Source organism: Sorex araneus, chromosome X, assembly GCF_027595985.1.
Source record: "Sorex araneus isolate mSorAra2 chromosome X, mSorAra2.pri, whole genome shotgun sequence".
Taxonomy (NCBI): domain Eukaryota; kingdom Metazoa; phylum Chordata; class Mammalia; order Eulipotyphla; family Soricidae; genus Sorex; species Sorex araneus.
The window spans coordinates 326,204,383-326,218,123 of record NC_073313.1 but is presented as its reverse complement, the minus strand read 5'-3'; the positions used below and the strand labels follow the sequence as shown (position 1 = coordinate 326,218,123).

The window sequence follows — 13,741 nt, the reverse complement described above, 5'->3', positions numbered from 1 at the left end:
TGTAAATCTTACTGTTATCATTGTTAGTATTACCATTACTGTTTGCATAGGACTTCATGCCTATCAAGCTATGCTTTTAATCACATTCTCCAAATTTCAGTTAATCAGTTAATAAACATTGGTCCAGTGTCCATTTTGGAAAAGACCCATGGTTAGGGCAAGAATTATCAAAAGGCTCAACCAAAGGGACCAAGACAAAGAAATATTACCCTATTTATTCCTGACTCTGTTTTTGTCATCTTTCATTATTGTGAATTTGTGTGTTCACTCTGCTTATACCAGTACTTTGAGTATGTAAATCTACTTTTTATAACTTAAAAAACAATTCCTTCTTCTTTTTAAAAGCCTTTACTTGAATAAAATAGTTTCTCCCTTCCTTCCTTTTTGTTTTTCCTTTCCTCCTCCCTTTTTCCCCCCTTTCACTCCCTCCTTCCCTCCCCACATTCAAGATTCTGCTGCTAAGCGGCCTAAAGTAATGTTTCTTCATTTTCTCTAAATCTGTTATTCTTAGCTTTAGGGATTCTCAAAGTTACTATTCTGATAGAAATGAATAAGTTTATGTTTTCTCTATTCTTTCCTAATTTATCTTGCTTTATGACCCTTTAGACTGCTCTAAGACTGAATAATTTTTAGTTTCCTTCCAGAATTTTTTCAGTTTTGTGGCAACAATTAAGCTACTTGCAATGTTTCATGTAAGATTTTGTGATGCCAAGAAAGTGCATTTTTGTAGGAAACATTGGTTTGTCCTTTCTGCCTTGCTGCAGGGAGCTTAGGCTTATTGGGTTGCTCCCATCACAGTGCTCCCATTCCTCTGTGTCTACTTATAATTTCTTTCTTTGTGTTCTCTTGACTTGTATATATTATTTTTCTCTTCTCCTTAAGTCCTTTGCATAGTTAATTCAGAGCAATGTCTTTTTCGTATGGGCACAAGAAGACAGTTAATGCTTTGCTTTTGTAACTTGGAAGTTTATTGACTCCAGATAATATTACCTCCAGGGCAACTGTTCTCTCGATCTAAGCCTCAGTTGCTCTTTCTTCCTAGCACCCCAAAAGCAGGGTCTCAGTGAGGAACTGTATGGACCCAGGAGAAGCTGTGAACTATATGCTACCCTGGCATCGGAATGGGCCTGGTCAAAGTGCCATAATGCTTAACTATAAGTTAAGAGCATGGTCATGGACAAATGCTATCATGATCCAAAAAGCAATAACTAGATTCAGACCCTGCTAGAGTTAGGAATGATTAATCTGGCCAGAGCACTGTAGTCTGAGTCTGTGGTGAGATGTCCCCTGGAGAGCCACCCTAAAAGCTCAATGTATGTCTTATTGTTTCCATACAAAATAACTAATATTAAGAAATAGAATTAAGGTGTTAATTAAGTTACTGAACAAAGGAGAGCAGAAACACACCTAAGTGGTATTTTGCCCTTGAGCAGAAGAAGGGCTTTTGATATGTTGATTTTGCCACCTGACTGGGTGTGGGGGTGTGGTGACTACCCCCAATACAGAGAGTTGGAGGTTGGAGAGAGAGAGGAGAGAAACCAGGACAGCAAGATGGAGTACTAGATAGACTAGCAAGGGGGACAGAGAGATACATGGAAACTAGAAAACATACTTGTCTAGAGTTTGAAGCACAGATCTAATTTAGCTATTTCTTGCTCACATGTCTAGAGCTAAACTCAGCCTTGGTGCTGAAATATGTTTCTTGATGAGCCTTGAAGTACCTTTCTATTGTGCTTTTTCCAAACCTCTGTTCTGTACAAGTGGTTTACTTACTATTTCATTATTTCCCACCTTATTCCTCTACACATTGCCAGTATTTCTACCTTAATTTACTACATGTCTACTTAAGTGTGACTGGGATAAAGCACTGGATTTCATGCCAGGTTTTAAGGATTTTGGTAAACACTAACATGGGAGACAAATATGAAAACAAGTAAATGCTATGAAGTATTAAATGTTACTCTGAGTAAAATGTGTGTAAGCTTTTTAGGAGTCAGTGGCAATGGTAAATTAAATAGTAAAGAAGGAATATTAAAATAGGTCCCAATCATTTATTTGAGCACATATGAAGCCTTTAATGCTTTAAGTTTTTTTTTTTTCTTTTTGGGTCTCACCCGGCGATGCACAGGGGTTACTCCTGGCTTTGCACTCAGGCGTTACTCCTGGCGGTGCTCAGGGGACCATATGGGATGCTGGGGATCGAACCCGGGTCAGCCGCGTGCAAGGCAAACGCCCTACCCGCTGTGCTATCGCTCCAGCCCCAATGCTTTAAGTTCTATATCCAGGTTTTATTAGCCTCATGAAGTAACTGTTTATTTTTTCTTTTTCTGCACTCTGAAACAATACCAAAAGGAATTGATACCTAAATGTTTGTTAAACAAACCTATAAAACTGCTCTAACTGCCTTTTTAAGAAAGCTAGATTTCTTTTCATGATTGACACCATTTTCAAGTATTTGCTTTTTAAGAATGCTCATTTCTGGGTCAGAATGATAGTATAGTGGGTTGGGCCTTGCCTTGCCCTTGGCCAACCTGGGTTCTTTGATCCCCAGTATGCCATATCGTTCCCCCAAGCCTCCCTGTGTTGATCCTTGAATTCAGAGCCATAAGTTAAGTTAGCCTTGCTTACAACTGGGTGTGGTTCCAAAAAAAGTGAAACAGAACAAAAGAATATTCATTTCACCTTGAATCATTTTCTATTATTTGCATATTGGAAGAGCTTCCATTTTATGTAAGTTGATAGATTTTCATAGAGTTTTATATAGTGATGTGGTCTTTTCTCTTGAACTTAAGTTTGTTAATTTTTAAAAATTAAAAATTTTTATTATAGTTCAGCATACTTACAGTAGTGTTAACGTTTGTGATATTGTTGTACAAAATTATTGCACCTTTATCAAAGTTTCCAAGAGCTTACTGCTGTTCTTATTTTACCAGTGGCTATTTATATTTCTAGTGTCTTCCACTTTTTATGCTGATGCAGTAAGATGTTTAGTCCAGAATTTTTTAACTGATTTTTTTTTAACTGGCTCTTGCCCTTTCATTCCTTTTGTCATAATTAAACTGTTGGAAAAATTTTAAAGGATTTTCTTTTCAGATTCTCAGGTTAACTCAGTAAATGAAAGATAATGTGTTTTGAAAGATATGTCTAGGGAATTGTTTATTTTTGTGCTGTTAAAACACATACTTCAACTACAAATTGTAGCACACTAAAAATATAACGAACTAAAATCATTAGTCTAACTCTGGGGGCTTTAAGTGATGTATGTGTGAAACCCTCAGTCAGGATTGAAATCATGATGACTAAAATTTTGAAAAGAAATTTTAATGTAAAAAACATAAGACTACTAGTGTATAAAAGTACTAGTGAGGGCATATCTCTTTTTTCACTGGAGACCATTATTAGACTTCTTAAGCTGATCGTCAGAATAAAAAATATAATATACTTATAAATCCTAAATTCAAACTAAAAAATACAAAAAAATGTTTACAATTATTAAGCGATAGGATTTTTTAAAAGTCACTTCCTATTCAAGTTCAATCACCTAACCTTTTATTTGAACAGTAGTAAGATCATAGAATAGTGATTCCTAGCCTTGGCAACACATTAAAATCACCTGCAGAGCTTTACAAAGGGGCCTACCCGGACCAGTTACATCAGAATTTCTAGATGGGGAGGAGGCACCAGGTTCCCTAGGTGATTCTCATGTGCATCCCAAGTTGAGAAGGACTGCTTTACTGGAAACTGGGAGGTAAAAAAAGCCATCTTTTTTTGCATAACCGACCATGGAAAGGATAAAGCCCACATATTGAACCAAATGAGAGTTTTAACAGTAGATTGTAAGTAGAAAATTGGCTTACCAAGCAGTAACACACAAAAAGAAAACAAAAGAAACATAGAAATAATCTCTCTGTGACTGAATTATCTGTCTTTCAGAGGAGGAACATATTTTAAATTTATTTTATGGATATTAGAGAAATCCTGATCTAATTTCACACCACAGAGCTCTAAACAACAGTGCATATCTTAATTATAAGCACAAAGCAGAGAGAGTTATGTAGTCTAGAGGAAAATCTTTTGATAAATACCAGTTGATTACATACAGGAAAGGAAAATTGTCAGAAATCTCATTAAATATAGTTTTGATGATGCATGTTTGGATTGTTGTATATAATATGGTACTATTTTTACTTAAATCCCGTAGCTATTTATACTTCCTTCTGGAAAGATATTGCCATCATTCTAAAGCTATTTTTAGAAATAGCTATTTGCTTTGTCAAAAATTTCATGACAACACAAGGTACTCTTCTTTTACCTTTGTACTTGAGCAAGCATTTTAAATTTTCAGCTGTATTAATTTCATAATGGCTTTTTGAGTAGAGTGGTACTTTCAAAATACTTTACACAGAAAACATCCCTCCTTTTCAAACTTGACTGAGGCTCTGTGGTTTACAGCACTGTTAATGATGGTTTCTCAGGCACATAATTTCAATACCACACTCCTCACCAGTGTATCCCCCCTCCCCGCCCCAGTACCCCTCCCTTTCAGTCCTCTTCCCCCAACTCAATTGTGTGGATCAGTTCTATTGTGTTGCCTTTTTCCCTTTGTTGCTACCTTGCTGTGTAACTTTAAGTCCCACATATGAAAAAGATAGTTCTATATTTATCCTTTTCTGACTGACTTCACTCTAGAACTGTCCATGTTGTACCAAATTGTATGGTTTTGTTCTTTCTTTGTGGTGCATACTATTCCTTTGTGTTTATATACCACAACTTTTTTTTTGTATTTTTTTAAAATTTTATTCTTTAATTAGTGAATCATCATGAGGGTACAGATTCACACATGTTAGAACTTGTTTTTCCTTCATACAATGTTCACAAACACATCCCTCCACCAGTGCTCGTTCTCCATCACCAATAAACTCAGTATCCTTCCCCCCCAATCCCATCTCCCCTCAACCCCACCCTGCCTCTGTGACAGGGTACTCCCTTTTGATCTCTCTCTCTCTCCAATTAGGTGTTGTCGTTTGCAATAGGGGTCCTGAGTGGCCATTGTGTTCAGTCTCTAGTCTACTTTCAGCACACATCTCCCTTCCTGGGCGGGATCTCCAACCACATTTTACTTGGTGTTCCCTTCTCTATCTGAGCTGCCTTTTTCCCCAGCATGTATATACCACAACTTCTTGATCCATTCATCTGTAGTTGGGCATTTGGGTTGTTTCCATATCTTAACTATTGTACTAAGTGTGGTGATAATCATAGGTATGCATATTTAAAAATTCCCTCGATTTCTTTTTGCCAATTAATTTTAAAGACATAGCAGAAGGGTCAGAGAGATAGTTGTATGGGTTAAGATGGATATTTTGCATGTGGCTGACACTGATTCGATCTCTAGCACCATATAGTCCCCTAAACATTTTCAGGTGTAGTCCTGGAGGCCCATGGAACACGGTTAAAGTGGTTCCAGTAATTCCTGGCACTACAAGACCTGAGCATTGAACTGCATTCTCGGTCTTTCACATTGAATCCCCAACCCAGTTGGCTGAGATCACTGGGAGGGACCCCTTTGAAAAAAAAGTAGATAAACAAAATATTAAATCTTCTTTTAAAGAAACATTTATTTGCTTAAATAAATGTTTAAAGAATATTTATTATTTAAATAAATGTTTAAATAATATTTATTATTTAAATCTTAAAAACATATTTATGTATTTATTTTTAATCACCATGGGACACAGAGTTACAAAGCTATTCATGGTTGGGTTTCAGTTACACAGTTACACAGTGTTCCAACACCTATGTACAACACCAGTGTACATTTCCCACCACCAGTGTCCCCAGTTTCCCTCCCCGACCCCAGCCTGTCTCTATGGCAGGCACTTCTTTCTCTCATTTTGGGTATTATGGGTTGTAATACTGAGAGGTTATCATGTGTGTTTCTTTACCTACTTTCAGCATGCCGTTCTTACCCACAGTGATCATTTCCAACTATTACTCTCATAGTGGTCCCTTCTCTAACTCAGCTGCCTTCTCCCCCAACACTTGAAACAGGCTCTGAACCACAGATCAATCCCCTGAAATACAAATGGCCAAATGGCACATGAAAAATGGTCTACATAGTTAACCATCAGGAAGATGCAAATTAAAACAACCCTGAGATATTGTCTCACACCATAGAAACTGGAGCACATCAAAAAGAACAAGAACGGGGCTGAGTGACAGCACAGCGGGTAGGGCATTTGCCTTGCACGAGGCCGACCCAGGTTTGATTCCCAGCATCCCATATGGTCCCCTGAGCATGCCAGGAGTAATTCGTGAGTGCAGAGCCAGGATTAGCCCCTGAGCATCGCTGGGTGTGACCCAAAATGAAAAAAGGAAAAAAAAAGAACAAGAACAACCCATACTGGCACAGATATGGGGAGAAAGGGACTCTGATCCATTGCTTGTGGGAATGCTAGCTCGTTGAACCATTTTGGAAAACAACATGAGCATTCCTCAGAAAACAAGAAATTGAACTTCCATTTGACCCAGCATACCACTACTGTAAATATACCCCAGAGGAACAAAAGCACACAGTAGAAATGCCATCTGCCTTCTGTGTTTATTGTAGCACTATTTACTATAGCCAGAATCTGGAAACAACCCGAGTGCCTGAGAACAGATTACTGGTTAAACAAATTATGGTACAGCTACACAATGAACTATTACACAGCCAGCAGGAAAAATGAAGTCATGACATTCGCTTATTGATGGATAGACTTGGAGAGTATCATGCTGAATGAAATAAGTCAGAAGAAGAGGGACATAGGATGATATTAAATCTAAAAGCCTGATATCAAGACTATGGGAATAGAAATTTATAAATATAACTTTATCCCATAAGAATTAAAAAGTATACTTTTTCAGTGATTTATAGAAACAGTAACTGACGGAAAAGTAAAAACATAACCAACTTTTAATAAAGTATAATTTGATGAAAAGCATTTAAAAACATTCTAAGTATATTTAACTTAAGTAAAAATATCAAACAAATATATTTTCCAAATAAATATATGTTCTGTATTAGTCAACCATATAACAATATAGTTTTTTTAAAAATCTCTTTCTTGTCAGAAATTCATAAAGAAATCCCCACAGAATTAATATATTGTTTAATGAAGTATCCATGGGACCTTAATGTTATCAAACACTGAGATATAATTATATATTTTTTCATGATTACATGAAACCCTTTCTGCTCCCACAGAATGTTACTGTCATTACTTTCACTTTCTTATATTCCATATAGTATGGCATGTCAATATTGACAATTATTATTGTCAATAATAACATGTCTATTATTGACAATTATTGACATTTATTATAGCCCTGTTGTCCCGTTGTTCATTGATTTGCTCGAGCGGGCACCAGTAACATCTCCATTGTGAGACTTGTTACTGTTTTTGGTATATTGAATATGCCATTGGTAGCTTGCCAGGCTCTGTCGTGCGGGCAAGCTTGCTGGGCTCTCTGAGAGGGACGGAGGAATTGAACATGGGTCGACCATGTGCAAGGCAAACATCCTACTCGCTGTGCTGTGGCTCCAGCCCATAATTCTAAATTATTTATTTAAAACACTTCATTGTTGTGCTTACATATCTTATAATTTGCATGTTCCTTTTCTATTCTGTTTTTTTTTCTGCTTAAGATTTACCTGCTTTAAGTGTAGCATCCCAGAGTGATGCTCAGAAGCCTGCAGGGCTTTACCTGGTGGTGGTCTGGGGACTGTGCAATGCTGGGTATTGAACTCAAGGCCTTGTGCATGCAAGCTCTGTGCTCCAGCCCTGTGAGCTATCTCCCTGCTGCCAATTTTCTTTTTTTTAATCTTGCCCAATTAGTTTATAGATAATTTATGGATCTTTCATTTTGCTTTTTAGTTGAATTGTTTCTTTTATGTAGGAATTTAGAGGATTAAAAAAGTGCCACTACTGGGGCTGGAGCAATAGTACAGTGGGTGGGGCATTTGCCTTGCACGAGACTGGCTCAGGTTTGATTCGCAGCATCCCATGTGGTCCCCTGAGCACTGCCAGGAGTAATTCCTGAAAGCAAAGCCAGGAGTAACCCTTGTGCATCACCGGGTGTGACTCAAAAAGAAAAAAAGAAAGTACCACTGCCTGTGCCACTTTGCTGGAATCAGGGATTCTATATTCGTGGTCATGAATAAAAAAATTTTATGAGTTTGAATCAGCTTTTTGTGTAAAGTCTAAGGCCTTTGTTTAGATTCATGTTCTTACATGTAGATGTCCAGTTGTTCCAACACTATTTGTTGAAAAGACTATCTTTTATTGACCTACGTTTTACTCCTTTGTTAAGGGTTAGTTGACTGTATCTCTGTAAACTTATCTGTGTATTTCTTTCTGGGCTCTCTATTGACTATCCCATTGATCTATTTTTCTTTTTCACAAAGATTTTTATTATATTAAACTGACTATTATTTACAAATATTTATGTTTTGAAGAATTGTATTAATGCAAACATATATGTTGATCTTTATTATACTAAAATATGAATAAGGGTATGTTTATACTAATAGATAATGTCCATTTTGTATTTGTTTGGGGGCCACAACTGGCAGTTTGGCCATGAACATTGCATGCCCTTTATCTGTTTTTCTATCTCTTCATGCCTCTTGTGCTTATTTTTAAAATATTGTGTCTTTGGGGTTAGTATCTTTGGGGCATTGCTTCTATGTTTGTCTCAGTAAAATCTATTAATGATACTCATATCAATTACAACAAATTTTCATATAATATATGCATATTATCTGTATAATTTGAATAATTTCTAGATAACTTATAGTATCTAATACAATGCAAATGCTATGCAGATGGTTGTTACACTGTATTGTTCAGGAAATAATGACCAAAAAAGTGCTACATGTTTCAGTGCATCTGCAACATAGTAGATCTAATTGCCTTTTTAAAATTTGTGATTATCTTAAATTTGTGTTTTCTAAAAAATTTGTGGTTAATTTGTTTTCTGATGTGGAACCTGAAGATATGGAAGGCTGGCTATATTTATCCAATGTACAATCAAGTTTCTTTGAATGTTATAAACAAAAGATGGATTCATTTGTACATAATTATTACTATTTTGGTTTTTAGTAGCTATACATTTGGATAATAATGTGGAGTACTAGGAAATTCTTCATTGCTTATTCAGAGTAAATTATTAATCACAATAGAGAAAACATAGAAACAGATACTATGAATGAAGGTATGGATGAAGCTATACTAAGGAGAGCAACTCATTGAAACACGTGGTGGTGTCCACAACATTGTAATAGCAAAAAAAAAAAAAATAGAAACAACTTAAGTGACCACTAACAAGAGATTGAAAACATGACTTCTAGAACATTCAGTGGATGAATGCTATATAAAAGTTGAAACAAAGGCACTTGAACTCTGATTAACCCTCCCCCCAAAGTAAGTTAAGCTAAACGGGATTACAGTATATATTTTTTTAATTAAAATTTTTAATTTAATTTTAATTTTTTTTAATTTTTTTAAAATAAATTTATTTATTTTTAATTAATGAATCACCATGGGGGTACAGTTACAGATTTATACACATCTGTGCTTATGCTTCCCCCATACAAAGTTCGGGAACCCATCCCTTCACCAGTGCCCATACTCCACCACCAGTAAACCCAGCATCCCTCCCATCCTCCCCAATCCCATCTCCCCCCACCCCACCCTGTCACTGTGGCAGGGCATTCCCTTCTGTTCTCTCCCTCTAATTAGCTATTGTGGTTTGCAATAAAGGTGTTGAGTGGCCACTGTGCTCAGTCTCTAGCCCTCATTCAGCCCGCAACTCCCTTCTCCCACATGGCCTTCGACTACATTATAGTTGGTGATCCCTTCTCTGAGTTGCCCTTTCCCCAGAATGTGAGGCCAGCCTCCTAGCCATGGAGTCAACCTCCTGGTAGTTGTTTCTACAATTCTTGGATGTTAGTCTCCCACTCGGATTACAGTATATTTTAATGATTACTGTCACTGTCATCCCATTGTTCATCGATTTGCTCGAAAGGGCACCAGTAACATCTCCATTGTAAGACTTGTTGTTACTGTTTTTGGCATGTCGAATACGCCATGGGTAGCTTTCCAGGCTCTGCCATGCGGATGGGATACTCTCTGTAGCTTGCCGGGCTCTCTGAGAGGGGCAGAGGAATTGAACCCGGGTCAGCCACATGTAAGGCAAACACCCTACCCACTGTGCTAAAAATTTACAACTTTCAGAAGTATGCTATGTGTTGTTTGAAACTGTTCAAAGCTGATGAGTAATATGCACAGGAATAAATGTTAGATTTATTCATTGCCGGGGAGTGGGGGGATGGAGTGGGGGAAATGAAATCTCTCAAATCTCAATTGTGTCTGATACTTAATTTCTTTCAAAAATTTGAGCAAAGGAATAGAATTTTAGAAAGTTGGTTTTTACATTTATCATATTGTCCTTTTTTAGTTTTACATGTCTTTATGTTTCATAATAAAGTAAAAAATAAATTTTAATCTCCTTTTTTATTTTTCTTTTATTTATTTATTTATTTATTTGCCTTTTTTGGTCACACCCGACAATGCACAAGGGTTATTCCTGTTTTTTTTTTTTTAATTGAATCACTGTGAGAACAGTTACAAGGCTTTTCAGTTTAAGTCTCGGTTATACAATAATCAAACACCCATCCCTTCACCAGTGCACATTTTCCACCACCAAGAACCCCAGTTTACCCCCCATTTCACCCCTGCCCCTGCCTGTGTGGCAGATGATTTCCACTTTACTCTCTCTCCACTTTGATCGCATTCAGTATTTTGACAAAAAAAAAAAAAACCATTATAATGTGGAATTTTCCCCAACAATCAGACCTGCTGGAAATTCATCATTAGATAATTTGTTTTATATTGCTGGTTATGAAGAGCATATGATGTTACGTGGCCACTTTAAATTTTAGATTTCTGATATTTTAGTAATAAGTCTGAAGGAGGCAAGGGGCCGGTTCCACCCCCCCCACCCCATGAGGCCCCAGTCTCGTGACTGCACTCTCATACCTGGCTGACCCATACACTCTGAATAGGTGGCGGCCATGGTGCCACTGGAGGGAAAGTATGGAAGGAACACCCTTTCCCACCCAGGGTGGCATGGTGCCATAGTTTAATGCTCAGTCCAGATGCAGTTCTGCCAAAAGTCAATGGGTTCCGAGATTGGTTTCCAGTTACTCCTGACTTTGCACTCAGGAATCTCAGGAATTACTCCTGGCGGTGCTCAGGGAACCGTATGAGATGCTGGGAATTGAACCTGGTAGGCTGTGTGCAAGGCAAATGCCCTACCCGCTATACTATCACTCCAGCCCCTCTCCTTTTTTAAAATACATTTATGCAAAGTGAGGAGGAAAACAGATTTTAGAATAAACTCTAGTAGTAAACTAAGTATTTCTCTTTTGTTTTGTGCCTTACACAGAGGCTCCCCCAACCTGGGTGCTCGAGGTTTGCACACTGAGGTGCTCAGCTGGCCAGGGAGTGTCAGGGACTCAACCTAGGAGTGCACACATGCAGGGCAGGTGCTCACCCCAATCCATATCCCTATCACTACTGGGTAAACGTTTAAATAACCTGGTACTCAGGTTGAATTTGTTTTATTTTTCTGTTATTTTTTTTTCAGGGCACCTAGTGGTTTTCAGTGCCTACTCCTGGCTCAGTGCTCAAGGTCAATCTTGGTAGTGCTTGGGTATTCAGTACCAGAATTGAATCAGGGTCAGCTGCATGCAAAGGAAGCACCTCAACTCCTGTACTCTCTCTCTTGCCTTATAGGTTGAAGTTTTTAGTTCCAAAAAAGATCATTTTAATTTTTTTTCTCCTGATTTTCATGTTAGGTAACTTTGAAAGGGTGATAATAGGTGCTCTTGCATACAGGTACCCTTTCAAACTAACCATGAAATCTGAGTTGAGTCTGTATCCAATTCATAATGATTGCTTTTCTGATTGTATTTTCTTAATTTTAAATTGTTTTCCAAAGAAAGCATCAGCTATATTGACTCTGTATTACCTGTTTTTTCTCTGTTGGCTTTTGGATCAGTTTCATAAACTGTTTTCAAATTTAGCCTTTTAAGAATAAAAGTAAAACCATCTATCTCTGTGAGCTCTTTTTCAACTGCTTTCAGACTTAAAACTTTTGAATATTAAACTCAACTGAAACAGTTAACTTTAGGAATAATAACACTTATCCTTGAAATGGAACCTTTCAAGAACTACTGGCTTCCATTTTATCTTATTTTTTCTAAACCTGAATTTAAAAATTTCTGTTGTTTCTTTAACACAGTTTACTCTTTTTTTCCAAGGTTTTTTTTATTGAATCACTGTGAAATAGACCTTATAAAGCTGTTCATGATTAGATTTCAATCACACAGTATTCCAGCACCCATCCCTCCGCCTTTGTACATTTCCCAGCTCCAGTGTCCCCAGGTACCCTTTGATCACTTCTACCCCCTCAGCCGCCCCAGCCTGCCTTTATGGCAGGGCTTTTCTTCTTTCTCTTTGTCTCTGTCTCTCTGTCTCTCTATCTCTGTCTCTGTCTCTCTCTGTCTCTGTCTCTCTGTCTCTCTGTCTCTGTCTCTGTCTCTGTCTCTCTCTCTCTCTCTCTCTCTCTCTCTCTCTGCATTGTGGTTTGCAGTATTTACACTGAAAGGTTATCAATAATATCCTTTTACCTATTTTTAACCCTCAGATCTTGTTTAGTGTGATCATTCACAGTTATTATGATCATACTGGTGATCATTCCCAGTTATTATTGCCATAATAACTGGTCTCTTCTCTATCTTATGTACCCTCTGTCCCACACACACTTTTGTGGTTAATTCCAACCATTGACTAGTCCTCATAGCCCCTGTTTTCCCTAGCCATGGATATATATTCTACTATATATTTTTTACATACCACAAATGAATGCAGTCATTCTGTATCTGTCCCTCTCCTTCAGACTCATTTCACTCAGCATGATAATCTCCATGTCCATCCATTTATAAGCAAATTTCATGACTTCATTTTTCCTAACAGCTGCATAGTATTCCATTGTGTAAATGTGCATAGTTTCTGTATCCATTGTCTGTTCTCGGACACTCGGGTTGTTTCCTGATCCTTTCTATGGCGAATAGTGCTGCAATGAACATAGGAATGCAGATGGTGTTTTGGGTATGTTTTTGGAGCCCCGGGGTATATTCCCAGAAGTGGTATTGCTGGGTCATATGGAAGCTCAATTTCTAGTTTTTTGAGAAACATCCATATTGTTTTTCAAAAAGGCTGGACCAGTCTGCATTTTCACCAACAATGAAGGAGAGTCCCTTTCTCCCCACATCCATGCCAGCACTGGTTGCTCTTGTTCTTTTGGATGTTTACCAGTCTCTGTGATGTGAGATAATATTTCATTGTTGTTTAGATCTGCATTCCCCTGATGATTAGTGTTGAAGAGTGTTTCTTCTTGACCACACAGTTTTCTTAAAACAAACAAACAAACAAACAAAAAACCCTGAAACTTAAAACATTAGCATGATTATGCATCCCTGTCTCTCTCTGTGTCTCTGTCTGTCTCCCCTCTTCCCTTAGTTTTTGGCCAAAATTGGCTATGCACAGGGCTTACTCCTGGCTCTGTACTCAGGGATTACTCCTGGAGGGGCTTAGGGGTCCACCTGAAGTGTGTGGATTTGAATCTGGGTCAACTG

At 37.7% G+C, this 13,741-nt stretch overlaps 1 protein-coding gene across 3 annotated transcripts in view; it reads left to right on the top strand.

Moving 5' to 3' along the window:
- WDPCP (WD repeat containing planar cell polarity effector) overlaps nucleotides 1-13,741 on the top strand; it is a 326,531-nt gene that overhangs the window by 128,743 nt on the left and 184,047 nt on the right. The gene's annotated exons all lie outside the window — the stretch shown is intronic.